At 43.1% G+C, this 22,733-nt stretch overlaps 1 protein-coding gene across 1 annotated transcript in view; it reads right to left on the bottom strand.

Moving 5' to 3' along the window:
• LOC126249339 (major facilitator superfamily domain-containing protein 6-like) overlaps positions 1-19,405 on the bottom strand; it is a 346,945-nt gene extending 327,540 nt beyond the window's left edge. The window contains exon 1 of the mRNA XM_049950997.1: positions 19,283-19,405. The gene's annotated coding sequence lies outside the window, so the exon portion shown is untranslated. The remainder of the gene's footprint in view (positions 1-19,282) is intronic.
• Between the last annotated feature and the right edge of the window lie 3,328 nt (positions 19,406-22,733).

Below are 22,733 nucleotides of genomic sequence, written 5' to 3'. Positions count from 1 at the left end.
ACCGTATTATAATTACTTTTCAGTTTGAGATAAAGTCCTCTGAACCGACTTTAAACACTAATGAAAGATCATGTATTGGAACTCTCAGCGTTACTAATCTGAAGCAAGAGCTTACGTAAAATTCAACTGAGCAGTTATGAGAGGCGTGTCATTCTATACATGTTGATTGCGAAAGCGAGCCGTCAGTTCTCAACAGCCAGCTACAAGCGCAGCAAAGTTGCGAACTGCCACTTCTAGTGGTCTACATTGATGCTCTGGAGATAACATTGCTTTCACTCTCAACCATTTCGTCTGGGGCAAAATTACAGAACTACTGGAGGAGCCCGCGCAACAACTAGTGTGATAACGGCAAGATTTCACGCTGATCCAAGGGTTGTCAACCGGCTGTAAATGCAAAAAAGTAGAATTGTTTTCTTCGTGGAATGTTAAAACGTTTTTACTGCAGGATTAACGAGCCACAACGGGGCTTTATAAATACATTGGATTGATAATGCAATGGTAGCTGAAAAACAGCAGTGCACGTTTTACTGTAAGCACTTAAGTCTTGGTTCAAATGGCTCTGAGCACTATGGGACTTAACATCTGAGGTCATCAGTCCCCTAGAACTACTTAAACCTAACTAACCTAAGGACATCACACACATCCATGCCCGAGGCAGGATTCGAACCTGCGACCGTAGCAGTCGCGCGATTCCGGACTGAAGCGCCTAGAACCCCTCGGCTACCACGGCCGGCACTTAAGTCTTGGTTCGATGCATTGTTGGACTAATGAGAAGCTGTAGTCCATCTTCATGAGCATCCTCATGGAACCGTTTAGAGATCATTCAACTGCGTAAGGCTTCTGAGAAGCAAGTTTAGAATTTATCATCTGGCCGATGTCAAAGTCGTTGCAGATAGAATAATCGATTGGTCCGAAAAGGATGTTAGAGGAATTAGCTCGCAATCCTGTGGAAACACCTTTTCTGGCTTTCGCCTTCATTGGGATTTAGAGCAATCACTGAACCACAAAATTAGAAAAATCACGAAAATCGTGGTCAGCGGCTGGGGATTAGAAAGGCGTTCCTCCCAAACTCAAAGACACTTTCTTATCCAGTGCACCTCTCCGTTGTAATCACACTTTGTTGCGACCATGTAGTACGTAGAACGTTAGCAGTCAATGTCGCTTCAGGTTATGAGATTATTTGTGGAAATATCGAGTAACTGACATACTGTCAATACTTACGCTGGGCCTTTTATTTTTACGTACGCACTACATCCAACACTGAGGTAATTTTTTTTTTTAGTTTCTAGTCTCCGACTCGACCACAGAATAGAACCACCTCACGTGCACCTCCAAGTGTACAAGTATTCTTTGAGGCTTTAGCAGATGTCTCACTAAACTGTCGCTTCATATGTGCTGATTTTGCATGGCTTCTTTCATTCTTTCATCTCTTCTTATTCCTAGTACCTGTTCGTATGGCTCTGGTAGCCATGAACTTCATTCACACGCTTTACATCTTAGTTGAGCGAAGATGCAGTAGCCGACGCATGACGTCAAATGAAGCGAGGTACGAAAAGTAGATGTTACTCCAGTTTCAATCATCGTAAGACATTACGCCAAGTGAATGGTGGTGTAATATGATGGGCTGCTATGACAGACAGGATTAACCTCGGACCAGCGCGCCAAAACTCACTGTTGTTCGTTAAATTACTGAAAGTGTAATTCAGATTCTGTGTAAAGAAATAGGGATGAATATCACAACACTAAGGGATCATTACATAGTCTAAACTTCACTCTAGTTTAAGTTTTTGGAGAACAGTAACGACATAGAGCCTCATTATTCGTGTGTACCGAATGAACGCCCAGTGAGGTGGTTTGTGCTGCTCAGAACAGTTGAGGAAGGGTCTAATTAGTAACGTTGCTAGGATTTCAGTGTGTGTTAAATCAAGCAATCGCGATCAAGGCAGAGAGTAATGGAGTTTAGAAAGTGTAACCTGATTTATGAAATACTAACGATACTTTTATCAATGTTCGTCTGTGTAAATGGATTATACTTGTGAATAATAAGGATCCTATCCCCACGCCGAACTTCATTGAAACTTATTGTTATTACTAAGTTATATATTAGTTAGCCTATTTTTTTCAGGATTGGTGAAATGCTAGTGTAAAGTCTCCAAAGGACGTCAACCTTTCACCGTCACGTGGGCATTGCTTTGTTTCCTGGGGGCGGCAGCTCATACAGGCTTAGACCACATACCTGTAGTACGGAGAAACCACTTAAATGACTTTTTAAAGTCTTAACTGTATTAAGAGGTTTTCTTTTCTGTTCTGGGAAGTTATAACTTTTCATTTATTTCAGTTTTTGTCTTTGTTCAGTGTTTCCTTACTACGTTTGCATCTTTCTGTTGATAGCTTTCATTCTGATGAAAGTATGTCCTTACGGATCACATTACAGCAAGTCCTCCATGCCTGGATACTTGTCATTTAGAATGTCGTTTAACCTTACAAAAACTTTTGGGTTACAGTCAATGAAATTGCCGTGAAATTTAAATTCTCTTTCCTTTTTCAAAGAAAATTCCATAAAACTCTACATTGGCTTCATTAAAGCTCCCCTTGAAATTATCTGAAGCCGTTTTTTTTCCTTGAAGCAATTAGCTGATCAGTTAGCTTACCACAAGAATGTGCTAATTTGTGGTGTTTGCGTTTAGCTCTATAAACATCACATCCTACAATCATTTCTAACAGCTCAACATTTTCATTAAAATCTGGAACATTTGCACCTTCCTATTCGGTGCAATTCTCAAACATTTCTCCAAATGGCTCTAAGCACTATGGGACTCAACATCTGAGGTCATCAGTACCCTAGAACTTAGAACTACTTAAACCTAACTAACCTAAGGACATCACAGACATCCATGCCCAAGGCAGGATTCGAACCTGCGACCGTAGCGGTCGCTCGGTTCCAGATTGTAGCACCTAGAACCGCTTGACCATTCCGGCCGGCCCTCTTACCCCTCTCGATGATCTACTCACTTTCTACATTGTCCAGACACAACACTGCTTACCTTGATGACATTTCCAATATTTATCTCATTATTAGGCTCATTACTACGTCCTAAATCAGCACTGGAGAATGGTAGACTGAGTTGGAACTCGAAGGAATATTCAACAACTCATTTTCCACATACCTTTCACACTCCAAATCAAAATGTACTGAGCAGATAGGAGCATTTTCACTCGAAAATGAATCATCATGTTTGATTTGATTTTAACAGAAGAGCTAAAACAGCTTAGGTCTAACCCGCCACTGCCCGCACCGAAACTAGGTTTATTGTGCGGTATCGCTCTCTGTATATCTAGTAAAGTCAACCAGTGCCCTTAAATAGTGCAGGGAGTCCCTCTACCAGTTTTTTGTTAGGCACAATTTCTTCAGGTCTAGTTGTCCCGACGATTCTGTATCTTTTACTCTCCAATGCCATGCATTCAAAGATTAGGTGTGATGCAGTTTCTTCACCCTCATCACAGATCCTACATTTAGGGTCCTCTTCCATTATACCCATTGTGTGTAAGTGTTTTTTGAAATTCCCACGGCCGGTCATCCGTCCAGTCATGAGTGATCTCTTTCCTGTTCAATCCCAGGATTACAGAGCTTCTTTTAAAACATGGCTTGGGCATCATTACCTTACCATGTTTTTGTTTATGGAGCTTGGTCCAATATCCTACGTGCTGTTTCCTAAGCCAGTTCCGTAGTTCTAATTTGATCATAGCCTTGGCGATTGTTAAGACAGGTTCCAGTCCAATAAATGGAGTTGTTGCCCCGATCCTAGCCAATCTGTCGGCTTGTTCATTGCCACAGATCCCTGAGTGGCCAGGGACCCACACTAGGTATACCCTATTGCTTCCCCTGGCTCCACCAGAGCCCTGTGGCACTCTGCAACAATCTTAGATCTTGTTGCAGGAGCTGCCAATGATTTCAGGGCTGCCTGGCTGTCTGAATGGATGTAGATGATGCGGTCATTGAAACACCTACTCATTCTCCTCCACAGATGCCCTGATTGCAGTAATTTCGGCTTGGAATACAGAGGCCAGTTTCCCTAGAGAGATACTGCTGTCCAGTCTTGGCTGAAACCTGCAGAACCCTGCCCCAACGCCTTGATCTGTTTTCGACCCATCGGTGAACCAAACGATGTCCCCCGTATGGCATCTGTTTTCTCCCACTGCTCCCTACTTCCAATTATTATATTGTAAGGCTTGTCGAAGCAGTTAGGAGTTGTTATATAATCAGCGGGCATTTCCCCAGTCATACCTATATTTACCTGACTCACTATGTTAGTGTGTGATTCTGGATGAGACCCGTTTACAAGCCTTTATCCATTTTCATTTCGTCGCATTGTTTTTAGGAAATATATGAAACTTTATTCGTAACTTGTCTGCTGTGGTCAGTACAACTGGCGATCGCGCAGCAAACCATTATTCCTCATTTAAAAAGTTACTCTAAAAATCCCTCAATACATCAGTAATTACGGTGCGACTTTGCACTCAATCGCCAGCCATTAATAAAAATTCGCTATGCCGTAAACGCAATTACAACACAATACGTTACGGCAGTTTCGGACTACTGAGCGCTGGCTGGGTTCACTCTGACGTCAGCGGGCGCTGCTACTGCTCGTGATCTACACCGTGTATTCTGGTGTTCATTGTGTGTACCAGTTGGTTAGTTTCACACGCACCACTTTTTGGGAGATTCACTCAGGTCACATCGCATCTAACTTACATTTCAAGATTGTGCAAAAAAAAACGGGGAACAAAGGAGACTGAAGTGCTGACTTCAGTTCTGGGCTACAGTAGGGCTGTGAAATCTCCGAAGCGCTTGCAGCATTCAGAGCCAGCGGCTGTGTTCCGCCTCGGCTCGGCTCAGCTCAGCCTGCTGCGCCGGGGACTGCCCCAATTGCACACGTACTGCCCGTGGCAGCGGCAGGTCGCCTCGACCCGCCCCGCCGGCGGCCAACTTTCAAAGCCAGCCGACCGACCCACATACTGGACGACCGGCTCCACAGCTGACTGCGCCGCGGCGCAATCCATCAGGCCGGGGGCTGCAGCGCCTCGCGTCAGCGGAACCTACTCAACACACTGACGCTTCCAGATCTTCCCCTCGCTCAGCCTCTTTCTCCCCTTCTCGCATCAATGTCCGAGTAGCATTCCAAAATTAAGGTCCGGCGACCAATATTTAACTGAACAAGTTTCACGCATGAAGCACTGTCTACAGACACTTCATGAAACTACCGCAGTGCTGATTTGATGCAGTAGTCGTTTGCCAGTCGGTGAGAGCAGATCGCAATGGCTGAGACCATCTTAGATCCCGCTAGTTGTGAAGTGCGCAGTGTGATTTTTTTTGCTGCAAAAGGGTCTTCAGCTACTGAAATCTGTCTTGAGTTAAGCCTCGTGTATGGACCTGACTAAAGAGTGACAAGCATGTTCGAGAATGGTGTCGAGACTTAACAAAAGTCCAAGGTGAAAAGTGTAGCGGCACGTCAAGTATTCCGATCGATCACATCGTTGATCAAGTGGAGGAAAAGCTTCGAACTGATCGGCGATTGACTATTGGCGGTCAGGCTAATGAATTCCAAAATGTTGCTGTAACCTCAATTTACAAGACTGTCACTGAACAGCTTGTATAGCACATACTTTGTGCGAGGTAAGTCCCAATAATTTTCACTGATCAGCACAAAGAACGCTCAACGCACGGCGGTTTTTGGAGCGCTGCAGACAAGACAGAGATGATGCGATCTCACACATTGTTAAGGACGACGAGACGTGCATATCTTACACCAACGGAGAACCTAAACAACAGTCAGTACAAGGCGGCCATTCAAGTTCATCCAAACCAAGAAAGTTTAAGCAACATCCTTCCTCGAATCGACAAAGGATGGTTACCGTATTTTGGGACGAAAATGGTGTTCTTCTCATTGATTTCACGGACCGTGGGTCAACAATTACAGCTGATTTGTACTGTGAAAGGCTAAGCAAACATACGTGCGATCCAAACTAGACTGCGCGGAAACTGTCGTTTGGTATTATCCTCCTCCACGACGACACACACCCTCATATCGCTGATAAAACCAAGGAGAAGATTCAAGATTTTCATTGTGAACTTTTTGTCACCCTCCATTCAGTACCTATTTTTCACCAAGCTGTTATTTCCTCCTCTTGCATTTGAAAAAGTGGCTGGGTGAACAAAGATTTCAAAACGACGATGATCTCAAGAAAGAATGGTGTTACCAATTCGTTCAATTCCCCGGCGGCAGACTTCTATGCATGTGGTGCAGCGTTACAGAAAGTGTAGAAACGTGAAAGCTGGTTATGTGGAAGAGTAAAGTAGATACGGTATGCATTAATGATGTTTGGTTTATGGGGCGCTCAACTGCGCGGTCATCAGCGCCCGTACAAAGTCCCAATTTTTTCACACTCCAGTTTTTTACGCACTCCAATCTAGCCCCTATCACGAATGACGATTATGATGATCATGAAATGATAACACAAACACCCAGTCCCCGGGCAGAGAGAATCCCAACCCGGCCGGGAATCAAACCCGGGACCCCGTGATCCAGGGGCAGCAACGCTAGTCACAAGAACACGAGCTGCGGACAGTATGCATTAAAATATTACTGTCAACGGAAACCACCTCTCATGGGCTTTTTTATGGCAACACAGGCCTTACTTCTGCTATACGCCTAGTACTTCCTAGACGTAGCAACACTGACAGTATCCGTCAAGTAACACAGTGAGACCGACACTTTAAGAACTTTCAGTTCGTGTGATATATGTGGCAGAAGCATATGCTGTTCTCCACAATTATAGACACATTTCAAGAAAGAAATACAGAAGTTTTTATTCTTCTGAGAGGAACATAACTTAAACCTCACTAATGTCTAACGTCACTGAATCGTTTTAGACCCAGCATCATAGGAGATAATTTCCTTGCACTGACCTTTTCAAAAACAGAATGTCTGATGGGAAACCGCAATCACTGGTTATACAATGTCAATTATAATCCGTCTTGATTGCAAAAATGTTTATTCACATGACCGGTTTCGGTTCCTCTAGAACGATCTTCAGACATGCAATTTCGGTTACAGGAGTAACCCGTCAACACACAACAACCTTCACATGCTGCGTCACATGCATGTGAAGGTGGTTGTGTGTGGACGGGTTACTCCTGTAACTGAAATTGCATGTCTGAAGATCGTTCTAGAGGAACCGAAACCGGTCATGTGAATAAACATTTTTGCAATCAAGACGGATTATAATTGACATTGAAATTATGACCTGCCGGCCGCGGTGGTCTAGCGGTTCTAGGCGCTCAGTCAGGAACCGCGCGACTGCTACGGCCGCAGGTTCGAATCCTGCCTCGGGCATGGATGTGTGTGATGTCCTTAGGTTAGTTAGGTTTAAGTAGTTCTAAGTTCTAGGGGACTTATGACCACAGATGTTGAGTCCCATAGTGCTCAGAGCCATTTGAACCATTTTTTGAAATTATGACCGCCATCAGCACATGGCACGGAGTGCGTGATGTTCCCAGGATGTAGCAGGAATCTATAGTACCAGCGGTTCCGGCTTGTTGGGCACTCCCACACAGAAGGAGAGGACCAGTCACACGCGGTGGTTGACACTAACACTCAAACCTCCAGGTGTCAGACAGTGAGATCGGTTGCAAACGTACATAGTATCAACGAAAACTCCGATATAGTTTTTTCTATGTCCTGTTGTCCAGGAGAACGTGCGCAAACAGCAAATAATAGGTAAACAGCTGACGTCCGAAGTACAGTAAAAGCGTAACTGTGAGCGTCTGTCCTGTAGAGCTCCCATGGACAAGAGCATTAGTATGCTGTACCAAGGGTCCTGAGTCCGAGCCCTGGTCATGCCAATTTTTGTATTGTAGTACATGTGAAAATTTTATATGGGGGTCACATGTTCCTGACGTCTAAAAAGACTGTTCTGACTTTATAGCAATGTTTTGTTGGCAGTCCTCTTTCGCTTCTTTTATTCGAAAGTAGCAAACCGGTAGAGAATATTTGTAGTTTCACAGAATAAACAAACTAGCGGAACAGATGAATAAAAAAGAAATTGTATACCACGTGCGAAAGTATTAATAAGAATGGTAACAATAACTATAGTAATAATAATAATAATAATAATATAATAATAATAATACTTCAACGCGTGTGACGCAATTGCTTTTTATTCTTCTGTTCCAATTGTTTGCTTATATTCTGTGAAACAAATGTACTCTATGGCTTTGCTACTTTCAAATAAACGAAGCGAGAGCGGACTGCCAATAAAACATTGCTTACTACAGTAAGCAAACTGACACAACCACGACTCGAACCGGGAACCCCTTGTACGACAAATTAACGCTCTACTGACTCCCCCACGGGAACTCTTCACGACAGATGCTCACAGTAATTTTTTTCTTGCGTTCCGTACTTCGAGTGTTACTACAAGCCGTTTGCGCACGTTCTCCCGGATGACAGCACAAAGTGTAGCGTAGTTTTGGATGATCTGTCAATATACAACTTTTGATACAAATCTGACTGGAATCTGGAGATTTGGGTGTAAGTGCAAAGTACATGTAAACCAGTGTGAACACCTGACAGAGGTAAGAAGGCCACGTTCTCGAGTCCTACGGCGAGAACTGTAGCTTCTGCAGTGCCCCCATACATGGAGTCTCGTGCCTTAAACATGTACAGAAAAAACAATCGTGAACAATTGCTACTTACGTCTAGTATTATTTCACTTAAGTCCTTTCAACATTAATGGTAATCTCCATTATTTTTAAAAACTGTATGTTGTTGGATAGCACCTTGCTTTCTTCAATCCCGTCTTTCCTTGCCCTCTATCTTTTCTGCTCTAGGTGACTCTTCTCTTTAACTCTGTTTTGTAAATAGTGGTGCTGTGTTGGTTCACGGGGCTATGCAAATAAATGTTTATAAAGTAATTGAACAATTTTCTTAATCTACTGTGGATTTTAGCAATAATAAATGGATTCTACGACTCCTTCTCAAGTTTCGTTATTTTGCATCATTCAGTATAAAGTTACGGAATACTGTTCCTAACGTCTCTTTGATGGGTTGCTCGAATATATTCTAAGATCGAACATGAGACCTACCCGTGTAGCTGCGCGCGTTAACACCTCGCTTCTGAGATTCTGGGAGGAGCATCAGCTCCGGAATGAATATGAATATGCTGGTTAGCCTAGATGTGGTATTCAGGCGGTTTGCCACACCTGTCAATACTGCGCTGGTACCTACGAGCCGTCTCAACCACACGATTCGCCAACATTTAGAAACTGTACACTCACTTTCACAAGTGATAACATTAGACACAGACAGACGTGGCATACGAATTCTGTCCCAGAGAAGGGTGGGGTGGGAGGAGGAGGATGACGACACGAATGCCATCCGGTGACGCTCTACACTTCAATCATCAAACCCAGACTAACAGGCTGATCCCGTGGTGAAACGGAATGAAGTCATCAAAAAGAAGACATTAACGTCAAAAGTGAGAATCAATTCTATTCTATCGTTAGCGCCTTGTCCAGCAGCTACGCAGGATCGGCCATGGTTAATCGAATTTGCATGTTAAGGTTAAGTGGTGGCCGGATGCCCTTCCTGCCGCCAGCCCCCCAGACGGAATTAGTGTACCCCAAATGTCCGTGTCTAGTGGAATCCATGAAAGAGTGAATGTGTGCAGATGGCTGTGAGCTGTGTAACTGAGGCAGAACGTGGGGACCAGCCCGGTTTTCACCGAGCGGGATGTGGAAAACCGCCTAAAAACCACATCCAGGCTGGCCGGCACACCGGCTCTCTTCGTCAATCCGCCAGGCGGATTCGATCCGGGGCCGGCGCGCCTACCGGAGTCCAGGAAGCAGCGCGTTAGCGCTTTCGGCTACCCTGGCGGGTCGAGAGAGCTTCTTTTCAAATACCAGCGTCAATTAAGAAATCAGCATTGTGACACCTTTCAAATCTTAGGCAAGAGTCGATATAGGAAATTATCCCAGCTGTCCAAAGTTATTAAAAAAGCTGCGTCACGCCGTCGACTCAATGAAGATGCGACAATACAGAGTACTTTTTCAAATATGTGGCTGGTTTTATCACGTTCTAGGATACAGAATCAAGTGCTCTCAAAATGGTTCAAATGACTGAGCACTATGGGACTCAACATCTGAGGTCATCAGTCCCCTAGAACTTAGAACTACTTAAACCTAACCAACCTAAGGACATCACACACATCCATGCCCGGGGCAGGATTCGAGCCTGCGTCCGTAGCGGTCGCGCGGTTCCAGACTGTAGCACCTAAAACCGCTCGGCCACTCCGGCCGGCTCAAGTGCTTTATCTGGAAGAAGTAGCGTTCATCAGAAGCAAGTGCTTAGTCAGATCCTCTTAGGAATGCATGATAGGAGCAACCACGTTCTCCATATATACAAACAACTGTCCATGTTTTATTTGCTCATTAGTAATTTTTGAAGAAGTGAAGTATTGTTTATGATTTTCTTTGAATATGGATCCACAGTTGCTGGAAATTTTTGAAATGACTGCAGACAGCCTGAAAAGCAACTGCTTGGTTTATTGTTGACATTCAACAATTTCGGTCTTAAATCGGTATCAAGTACCGTATTTACAAAATGAAAGATCTAACAGAACCTTAAACTGCCTTAAGGACAAAATTTTACAACAGTACGATAAATTATTCAAGGAACTGACAGTTTCGTAGTGGTCTGGAGTCATTTCAGGAATGAAAGTATTATCGCTGGATATATGAGGATATTTAGTTTCATTTCCACAAAAGTATCGTGCTTCACCTTGGACGTGTTTAAATTCATAATAAGGCACGTAAATAAGGGAGGCAAAAAGTCGCATAACATTGAATTAATCTCACAGATTAAACTACGCAGTTAAATATAAAACGATACGAAGTCAAACGTTCAGGTAGAATTAGTTCTCGTGGTGACTGATTGATTCTGAGTTCAGCATACTGTGTTGGGATATTTGAGCTAAGACATTAACAAATGCAGTGCAAGAACTCATTGTTAACTACGCTAGCATCTGCAGGAAACAAACCGAGCGAGGTGGCGCAGTGGTCAGCACATCGGACTCTTTCGCGAGGACAACCAGATATAGGTTTTCCTTGACTTCCCTAAGTTGCTCCAGGCAAGTGTCGGGACGGTTCCTTTGAAATGGCACGCCGATTTCCTTCCCCATCCTTGACACAATCAGAGCTTGTGCTATGTCTCTGATGACCTCGATGTCGACGGGACGTTAAACCTAATTCCTTCCTTCCTGCAGGAAATATTTTTTCTTTACCTTCTACCGTAAATTTTCCATTCATTTCGCTGAAGATATTCCAGTTAATTGTGCGTTCTCTAAAAGAGTTACGCTTCGCTGTTCTACACCTTCACCCACTTTACGATTTATTTTGTTCCTCACAAGAATGCTTAATATATGTATCCCACACTTGTAAATTTATATTGCATCTTTTAATATACTAGAATACCTGCAGTCTCGATACTAAAGTTGCCTTATCCTGTATTTATTAAGTTGCTACATGTTGAGTCTATGAAAACAGCTATCTTAATTTGAAATATATGTTTGTCACTTCCACACAGCATCTAAAACTTCTATCTAAATTTAACATTTATTTCTGGAGGAAGTTAACATCCTGTGGACACCTAGTGCAAGCTCCGACCGGAGAGGGATGGGGACTCCGTCCACCACTGGCTACGCTCAATGAACCACTCCACCAACTCAGTCACGGGAAGCACGAGAAACCTAAACCAGAATGGCAGACCGAAGTTCGAATGTAGCAACCGCCGCGCCACGCCGCCCGGCTGCTTTACTTTGAGGAACCATGTGATACTATGTATTATTGATAAGACTGGCAAACTGATTGATTAGAGGTGTCAGAATTGAATCTTTTAACTTTCTCAGCATTTCTTAAAATACATCATAGGCACAGAGTAACTGCAAGTAAAATATACGATCGAAATCTTTATTTGGGGCTATTATGTTCCTTGGGCAACGGCCTTGCCGCAGTGGATACACCGGTTCCCGTGAAATCACTGAAGTCGTCGGGCTTGGTCGGCACTTGGATGGGTGACCATCCAGGCCGCCATGCGCTGTTGCCATTTTTCGAGGTGCACTCAGCCACGTGATGCCAATTGAGGAGCTACTCGACCAAATAGTAGCGGCTTCGGTCAAGAATACCATCATAACGACCCGGAGGGCGGTGTGCTGACCCCACGCCCCTCCTATCCGCATCCTCCTCTGAGGATGACACGGCGGTCGGATGGTCCCGGTAGGCCACTCGCGGCCTGAAGACGGAGTGCTATTATGTTCCTTAGTGACAGTTGGAAACAAAATCAACATTTCCTGGCCTCTTAGTACGTATGCTACCAGCCAGATGGATCTCTTCGGAGTTTTGGATCTAATCCGTCAAATTCTGCCACAGAAGATATTTTGAACAGTACATAATCAGAAAAGAAACCAAATTTCGACAGTTTTCCATGAAGGATATTAAACTTGTACCGTCGACGGCTACTCTTGGGTTATTCAAGTTAGTTTAAATCCGTTCTGTTCTCATTTTGTAGATGGGTGAGTCCTTTGAGTTTGGTACTTTATTAGCAAATCCATTTCTTGTCTGGCAGGAGGAACTAAGCTTTGCTGCATATGACAATTTAATATCATATGTACTGGCAAATAAAAATTGTTAACTCTTTATTAATAACCTCTTTAGAAAACTACCAACGCGTGGTCCAATAGATCGTGGGGTTCCGGGTTCGATTCCCAGAAGGATTAGAGATTTTCTTCGTCGTGGACTGGATGTTCGTGTTATTTCGTCTAATGTTCATCGACACGCAAATAGCGGACGTGTCGTCAAACAGGAAGACGTTTTCATTTTAGTTGTAAGTTTAACAGATTTCTTTCGGTATTAAAATCATATGAATAGATTCCAAATATAAAATTCTGAGTAACGAGACTTCCGATTGATTCAGTGGACAATAGCTACGTCATATGGAGCAGTTACGTGTGACATCTAATATCGAGTTACCACGAGAAATTGGAAAACCAGAATAAAATACTGATCGGCGGACAAACACTGCCCGGTGTCTGACCGGACATTATCAACCGGTGATAAACAGCGCCGTACCTTCGACGCGTCTACACTGCTTTGTAATACAAAGCGCAACGCGGAAACGAGTCCCGGATTACAGCTTCATTATTTCGTACAGCTAAAACCACGCTATCGTTAAGGAACAATGCCGTTCTTTGTGCCATAGAAGTGGCGGCAGCGGTAACTACATCGTTTCCGTTTGTTCCCTGCTAAGTTACGTAGCAGCTTCCATGAAATACTGTTACCATTCGGTATGGAGCACTCTCATAGTCTGTATCTGAAGGAAGGTGGTATTCAAAAGGCAGTTCAGCTGAGAGGAACGAAACAAAAAATGCGTCATGGCTTTGTTGGAAAATCATGACAAAATCACCCAGAATTGGATTTGTGTTTCCCTCGAAAACCAGGATTGGCGAAGTAGTTACCACACTCCATCAGAATGGAGAAACCACAGTGCCACATCCTTCCGCCAGGCATTTTCTTGACCCATATGTTATAACAATTTATGGAAACCACATCAATGTTCTCTCCTCTACTATAAAAAAAATGAGCCTTACAGTTACGACCATCGTAGGTGTACTGTTCCTCAGTATTTACTTTTTCTGAAAAATGAAGTGTTTACACTACTTTAGTAACTTTATGCGCTCTTAACAGTCCTGCCCGACAGGTTATGTATTCCCTGGTTGCACAGGAAAATACATTAACATAGTGTTTACACACAGTGGTCAGAGACTCTGGAAAGCTAATAATGCTGCAAGGTACCTTTTGCTGAGAAATAAGCGTTAAAAAATCGATACGTTGCGCCGTTTCCGAGTCATTAGCACTGGAGTTGGCCAGTAAGGCGTTGCGCCCCCAAATTCAAGCGACCCGCCAGAGACTGTGTCAACAAAAGATATCGTTTAGTTTCCTAAACCCAAACAATTAAGTGCTAATTAAATCGGAAACGACGCAATCTATTTTTTTCTTAATTATTTCTCAGCAAGACCTGCTCTGCAACACCCTTACAAGCTTTTCAGACTGTTTCTGACCATTATGCGTTCTATACTTTTAGCAGGGATCAGAAATTCATCCACTGACAAGCTTCGCCCGATTAAAGCTATGTGGCTTGCCGGAATGGTTATAACCCGTAACCTTTGCATTTCGTGGGCAAATGCTCTGCTGAGTGATGTATCCAGGAGCATCTCACGGCCGTCCTCACAGCTTTACTTCCACCAGCAGCTCATCTCCTACCCTCCAAACTTCACGGAAACTTCTGGACAACAGGATATTCCGGAAATGGGTTAGGTAGAGCCCAGAAGATTACTGCGTCGTTCAGTCTGCAGCAAAGTCAGGGCTGTTTTGAAACTTCCTGTTAAATTAAAACTGGGTACTGCTAAGAGGTTACGGATTTATTCTGGAAACAAATGTCTAGATTGCGGCTAAACCATTTCGTCACATGTTATTTCTTCTACGAGTGCGAATCGAGCGAAGTTTACAAGAAATCTTCTGTTAAGTTTCAGAAGCATACATACTGATGGAAGTACATCTATGAGGGCAGGTCGTGAGCCATGCTTGGATAGCTCAGCCTGCAAGGCAGCTCTGCACGTTCGCTCAGGGGACTAGCCACCCTCTGTAATAAAGAAATGTTCTCATCGGTAGAATTTGAATGATGTCATGCGACCGCTAACAAAAAATCTACGAAGAAACATCGAAATAAAGACCAAAACGTCCCGGTCCAGCACACTAATCTGTGAATCTCAAATCAGTGCATATTCCGCTAAAGAGTGAAAGATTCGTTCTGAAATCTATCCATCACTGGAAATTTTCGCCTAGCCCGTTTTTCGAATGTTTCTTCAACAGCTATGTATGTTTCTTGAACGCTGTGAGATTCTCCAATGAGAATCTCTTGTCATTCTTCTGGTTGGACACCATTCCAGCGAGCTGTATTTTTATTCTGCACCATTTTCATGCGGGGCCCCATTTTCAAAGGCATCTATAAACAGTAGTGAAGCTGGCATGAGCATTTCGAGGACATCTAAAATCAAAGGCAGGCACTACGCATTAATTCATCCTATGATTCAGAGAGCACAGTGATACAATTAAAAACATCGAGAAGCTTCACGACACTTAGCACAGCTGAAATTTAGTCATCGGAAGTTGAACAAACATTTCTATGGGATCAGCGGAGAGGAAGAAGATCCAAACCACACATTTCTGCAATGTCCTCGGATTACTTACCACAAACACGTACTTTGAAGTAATCTTCGGGCTCTGTCATCAGTTCCCAAGCAGCCTTCAAACGTGGACACCGTCCAACGACACAGAAAGTATAAAATCCTGTCGGAATTCGTCAACAGTGCCAAGACCCCGTTCCAGCTTCCTGCGCTGCTAATATAATGCTATTGCTACTTAGTATGCCAGGGGAAGACTAAAGCACAACTGACTATATTCCCACGCAGCAGAATGTGAAACATTCATATGTACTTTATGTCTAAATATTTGTGTGTGCGTGTGCAGTACCTGTGTATCCTGTGTAATATTTTTACTCAATTCAGGATACAGTGGTTGTAAAATTTGTTTTATGTCGAAATCTGTTCTTTGTTAAGCCTGGGTGACTTCATACCAGGGTAAGAGACTTATGTCCACTGCGAATTGTCAATAAAAACTGCTGTGTAACATTTCCGGTGTTGATAGGTCTTTATGGGCACATATCGAAGACAGAACTAGAAGCAGTAGTGCAGAATAAAATAACATTCCGGTAGAATAATGTCCTTCAGAATCTCTTGTTTTTCGTATCAGATAAGAGCCAACAAAAGTCAATCTTAAACGTCGATGGTTGAGATAGTATATAAATGTTAGCAAGATTTATTTCCTAGGTGTAACTAGAACTGTTGCTGCTGCTGCCCAGTTTGTGTCATCATTTGCTAAACACCATTAGTCAAACTCACGAAAATAGAAATTCTCCCGTACAGCGATGTAAACAGGACGCCGACTGCCCTCCGCTATCTAGCAGGCGATGCCGGTGAAAGCTTCCGTCAGCGGTGCAACGCTAGCGTGCCTAACGCTTCAATTTAATATTACTCAACTGGCCATTGCACGCTGCTGGATTTGTGCAATCCAAGGGAACGAAAGCCTAGTACGGTAGCTCAGTATCACACTAAGGTTTCATAAAATTCTTTCAACGGGTGTGCCTGTCAAAACTGTTCACTGCCAGTGAACGATGCCGACATGATGCTAAATGCCAATCCCAGCCCGGTGCGCGAGATGGAACACCGCAAGCCCGCGAGGACCGATCTTACTCGCCTGTAACCCTTTTGCATACAATGAGCACTTTATTACTCATGCAAACAAGCGGATCTCAAGCCCACAATTTTTTTTTTTATGCCATCGTTGCGGCTTTCACGCCAAGCTCAGCTTGCAGCTGCTTTATAGCGGACCAAAAATTAACATATCGTAAAAATATTCCGTTCAGCATTTTTTTGTACGATAATGCAGAAAAACCTATTATTACAATTTTAAAGACTCAGATTTTACCAAATAACTAAAACAATTCATTAAGAGCTTTCCTTTATTCTGGTACTAATTCGTCCTTTTAATCTATGATAAAAAAACAGGTCGAAGGCATGTTATATAATGCTGAACCCTCTTGTTCAAGCAAACAAGTTAGGTTACCCTGTTGATATTTACACAATATTGTATGGAATGACACTGTTCTAGAGTTATTTGGGCTGTAATATTTGTGACTGCATATCTAAGCCCACAAAAGCCAACGTGAACACATTTTATTATTGTTTTTCTAGGATTGGTTATTGCCAGTACATGACAGCTCAACTGACTTTGTGTAGAACACTTCGTGCACCAAGTACCGGCGACGAGAGAGAGTAGGAAAAGCTGTTTCCCGTAATCTCATTACCTTGCGGAAATTAGTTCTGGTCTAAAGCGTTCGTTATGAGAGTTGTCAGCTGTTTACGGCCAGTCGATACAGACTGGCAAAAGGCAACTAATTTCTGTGGGGCTCCAAAATCTCAGTTTGCTGGCTCGAATCATGGGCGTGGCTGTTGGATTTAAATGTGCATTTACTCGGACTTCTATACTGATTAACACTCAGATGAGGAACGAAAATACGTGCAGTGAATACGTGTTTAAGGGACATGTCATCGAAATAATACAGACTGTAGAATATGCTGTATTCTAACACCACGAATATAATGTGACTAAATGAATTAAACTCCAAACAAAAGATCTCTGGGCAGTACTTTCAACAGTGCACGAAATCACTGTTTCGCAGATTTAATATTTTCGTATCTTCTGCTCATAATCAGCCTGTCATGTTTGCTATTAGGCTGACGGGTTGGGTTCGAACTAAACTCATTGGCGGTCGAAGGCTGGGAGCACCGAATTCTTAAAATTGTAGCTATCAGAGTATTTTCTCTTTCCAATGTGAAAGGTACCATTAAAAGTGCAGTAACTGCACTATTGCCGGAAAAGCTAGAGAAGCTGTAGCCGATCAAGCTTGTCAACATAGGTCGTTAACACAGAAATGATCATTATTTACATTTTTAAATCTGCACACAAATTTCTTTGAGTGCATTGTCAATGTTCATAATCAGTGTGTATTTCCAGTTTTGACGTTTGGTTGTAGGACATGGAAGATTACTGCCTTTCAAAAATTGAGTTTTGACAGCAAGCAATTGAGAGAGATTAGTGAAATAGTAGTTGGTGGAGCAAACAGTCGCGAATTGATGGCCTAAGGAGCAAGGAAGTTCACTGCTTAACAACATAAGCAGATATCTAAAAAACAGCCTCCAGCAAGATAGGTCTATGTTCCTAGACAACATCCAAGAGCAAGTTGTATGTCAGCAGCCTGAAGATTGTAATGTGTCTAGAGGTACGGAGGCCTCTATTCAGCAGTGAATATGAAATGTTTGATTATGATATGATAATCGAACATATCCTCCTCAGTTTGTAATACTTTTCATTGCGACGCTTGAGCTTGTTGAGCCAAGTACGAGGGTTGGAACTTTAATAGTGGCAAGTATTTATTTACAGCTCGAACAAAACAGATACGTGTTTCAAAGTTTTATTAACCTTCAAAGTAGTCACCAGCATTGTGTATAACCCGCTGCCAGCGATGTGGAAGTCGTAGGATACTCTTAGCAGTGCCAGTTGTGTTGACAGTTCGAGCGGCGCGGTCTATTGCAAGACGAATTTGTAGCAGTTCTGAAGCGAGTGCCGTGAAGTGTTTCCTTCAGTTTAGAAATCGACTTACGAGGGCTTAAGTCAGGGGAGTGCAGTAGGTGGTACAGCACTTAGCAGCCCCATCTGTCACACAAATCAGTAACAGCTTGCACTGTACGTGCTTGAGCATTGTCCTGCAAAATGATGGTCAGGCCCTGCAGAAAGTGTCATCACTTCTGTCTCTAAGCTGGTCGTAGGTTGTGTTCCAAAAATGAACAGCATAGGGACAGAAGTGATGACACTTTCTGCAGGACCAGACCATTTTGCAAGACAATGCTCAAGCACGTACAGTGCGAGCTGTTACTGATTTGTTTGACTGATGGGGCTGCTAAGTGCTGTACCACCTACTGCACTCCCCTGACTTAAGCCCTCGTAAGTCGATTTCTAAACTGAAGGAAACACTTCACGGCATTCGCTTTGGAACTGCTACAAATTCGTCGGGGAATAGACAGCGCCGCTCGAACTGTCAACACAACTGGCACTGCTAAGGGGATCATACGACTTCCACATCACTGTCAACGGGCTACACACAATGCTGGTGACTACTTTGAAGGTCAGTAAAACTTTGGAACACATATCTATTTTGTACGAACTGTAAATAAATAGTTGCCACTATTAAAGTTCCAACCCTCGTATAATAGCATGGTTTGAAATGTAAATTCACATTCCCCTGCCGAAGAACTACAGATACGTTAAGCTGTTGCACAAGGGAAACACGAATGTCGTTAGCAAAGCAGCGTAGGGATGCGTTTCTCAGTACAGGCACATGGCCACACAGTGATCCCAGGTTCTAGACCTATAATAGCACATCTGTAAATGCACAACAGCAGCCTCACAGCATGGATGAGGGGCATCACCGCACCGACAGCTGGATGTCCGGTCGATGCTGTTGACAACGTGCAAATTGCGCGTGTGACTTACGTATTGTAGCGCGAGTGTGGCTGGCGGCTCGGACTGGAGTGCGCGCAGAGAGACGTGTAGCGCGGCGAGCCGTCACGTCAGCTGTGCCGGTGTAACTGAACCTGGCGCACAACAATCCTTCCCGCGACGCCACTCATGCGACCGCTGCGCCCAGGGGAGGGGGCAGCCGCGCGCTCATTGGTCCGCTGTGAGCGCGGCGCAACGGCCGCGGGTTCGAGCCTCGTCGCTTGCAGTCATCTACAACACTGGGTTCGATACACGACCAGTGTCTGTGGCACTTGCATAGCTGAAGGACCCTATACACGACCAATTGCCTGGGCACAAGCCGTTAATCCGTTGGTCGTTAATTAACAAAGTTAAAGAGTCTTTTACACCTGTGCATCTTGCGTCTCATCGCCGTGTGGCTGTGCTTGCCCAACACCAACACGCAAGTAGAGGCACGCGTGTATGCGCATGCATCTTTCTCAGCTTGTGCGCATGACTGATCCCATTCCCACCCACATTCCTTGTCCACATCGCCGCGCTACTCTGCCAAAACGATGGCGCACGTACATCGACTATTCAGCAATCATTCTCAAACAATATTACGGAAACTACCGGGTGCAAACTTTTGATTCTTCTATTACTTATAGCCGTATGTAGCAGTATCAAGAAGAACTACCTGTCTTTTCGTTAATGGTCATAGTTCTCGCCTTATTGACGGATTACGTGTATCAGCATACGAAATTCGAATAGTTTGCAGTGAAACATAGGGGTCGCTATGAGTTTGCGTTTGGTACATTTTCGCCATATGTTGCTGTGTGTCAAATGTAGCTGATATATTGAATTTTTCTTTAGACTTCAGAGAAAGTCTACCTCCGTCTCCAGTCATGAGAAAATGTATTTCATGTATCACACTTCCACCCACGCACTCAACGGTAAGGCTATAGTGAATTATTCAGGCCATCCATCGCATTTCGTTAACAGTTCAAGACACCGAAAAAGAGTTTTTAGTCAATGGAAGAAACTTCAAATTTTTTAAGTGGGATATTTTTTTCATTCATTTCGAATAACATTATCATTTTATATAACATTCATCAAATATTTGATAAGTAACATACACCTAATCAGTACTTTTACGAAAAATGCTCATCACATATATAAATTCTCAGTCTATTACATAAAAGATTTTTAATCAAAATGTTTATTTCGAAAATGTCATCAATTTACCAGCAATATTTTATAAAATATCGGTAATTAAGAAGTTGTTCTGCATTGAACTCTGAAATTTTCCATGCAGTATGTAATTAGAAACAAGAAGAGATGAAGTTTACATTTAAATGATACATGTATTCGAATTAAGTGACAGAAAAACGAAATAAAAAAGTCCTTGGCAATGTTTGAATCAATGATCCATTGATAACCCATTAACCATTCTCCAACGCTACCGAATGAGCTACGCTGTCTAGCGTACAAATGGCGTTCGTTGTTTGCATGTTATACTTATCTGTCAGGGGCCGTTGACAACTATTTCTCTTAATTTTTTCTTTATAGTCGGCAGAGTTGACGAACTGCAAACATGGAAAGGAACGATAATCTTCCACAAATAGATTTGTTTCTCATTAGCTCAATCAGCCATGGTGTTAACACCAACACGTGCAAGAAATTGAATCTTTCATCTGTCAATTACAAGCAGACAAATAAACGGAGGGAACTGGGGACATGCGCACGATTGTTGCGCATGCCTCCATCACTCCTGCGCCTGCGTACGGTAGCCGGTGCGCCTACATCAGAGGCATGCGCTTCCTTGCCTCTACGTGCAATGGCCGCACGCGCCTAGTGGGCACCGGAAGTCGCACAGGTGTACACGCGCCTTAACTTTTCGAGTAATGGATTAACTTTTAAGCTAACTTTAAAAACGTTAGCGGATTCTTCAATTTTGGTTGATTTTCTTAGAGTCCTTTAATGGCTCATTAGGCACAACTTGCGACTAAAATTACGCCGCGCCTCCCACGGAAGTCATGTTCTACGAGCTTGGGTCATGTAGGTGTGTGACTACGCCCGGGGTGAGCGCTATCGGTGTAAATAATTTAGTGCGAATGTGGTGTTAATTGTTGTTTATTTACGGAGTTCGCATGAAGTGCTACTTTTGTTAGTTGATTGTTTTAAACTAGATCAAGTAACTAGGTTCTAGCTATACAACTGATGAAAATCCGTGGCACACTTAAGTGATCGGGAGAACAAATACTTTTCGATTGTAAACTGTGCTTGCCTAAAAAATCAACAATCAGGGCTCATCCTTAACAATTTGAAATAACATGTAAGAAGAGAACATGGAATGGTGTATGTACGGTTTTAAGAAACATGGACGACAGAGTCCGGTCGAGGAGAGCCAAAAAGAAAAATGAAACTTGGCCATTCAGATATCAACAGCGGAACCAGGAGCAGTAATCCGGTCAAAAGAATACCACAGAGAAGCACTGCAGAGCCTTTTGGCATTGTAGCGATGTGTCTTAAGGTAGTATAGACCAATGCATAATAAACATTTTGTTACGAACGTGATTCATTTATGTCCTTGAAGTCCCACCTGAACTTCCCCACCAAAACTTTTTTTATTTAAGCGACGGTAATACATTTGATTCAGTAGCTCCTTTCCGTACACCTACAACATAAACATTACTATTATGAGTTAATCGTTAGCTTTAATTACCGATAAATCTCATGTAAAGTAATGCTATAATGTTTAACGAACTGTTTTAGTAACGGATTGATTTTTAGCGAAGTTAACTTTTGGACTAACGTGTTACGCAGCCTACACACGTCCCGACCGCCTACTCTCAGCCAATATAGCGCCGCCCTGTTGTGATTTGTTCATCTGAAGTTCACTGAGTTTATATTCCACGAGATGCCTTTTGGCTTTACACAGAAACAAAAATGGGTGGGGGGAGGGGGGGCTCCTTGGGTGTTTTAGAGGTAACAAGGCTTAAAAATGCTGAGAGAAAGCTGTGGGCAAAGAAGTGACTAATGAAGAAATAAAATTCAGTCACGCTCTGGACCCGGGAGACGATTATTTTCGCAACTATCTAAGATTGGATTACTCATGCATCTCTAAGCTGCTGAACACCACCAGACCATTCTTAACGGAAAAGAACACAATCATGGGAGAGGGTGTAAGCTGTGAGGAGAGTGTGTTAACTACATTTCGATTTCTAGCCACTGGCAGAAGTTAAGACGACCTCAGATTCGGTATTGTTGTATCCCCACAATTATTAACTAAAATTATTCCCGAAACCTGCAGTATGATGTATAGGTGACTGAGGAAATACATCATGGTAAAGTAAAATAAATAAAACAAAAAAAGTTCATGTAAACGTTATTAATTTATTTATACATGTAGCATAAAATATGACAGGTAAGTTTAAGAAATTCCTTTGAAATTCGAAGAAGAAAGACTACTCACAGTAGTGGCGCA

Source organism: Schistocerca nitens, chromosome 1 (assembly GCF_023898315.1).
Source record: "Schistocerca nitens isolate TAMUIC-IGC-003100 chromosome 1, iqSchNite1.1, whole genome shotgun sequence".
NCBI classification, from domain to species: domain Eukaryota; kingdom Metazoa; phylum Arthropoda; class Insecta; order Orthoptera; family Acrididae; genus Schistocerca; species Schistocerca nitens.
Note: the sequence above shows the minus strand (reverse complement) of the source record. Positions and strands in the feature narration are given on the sequence as shown.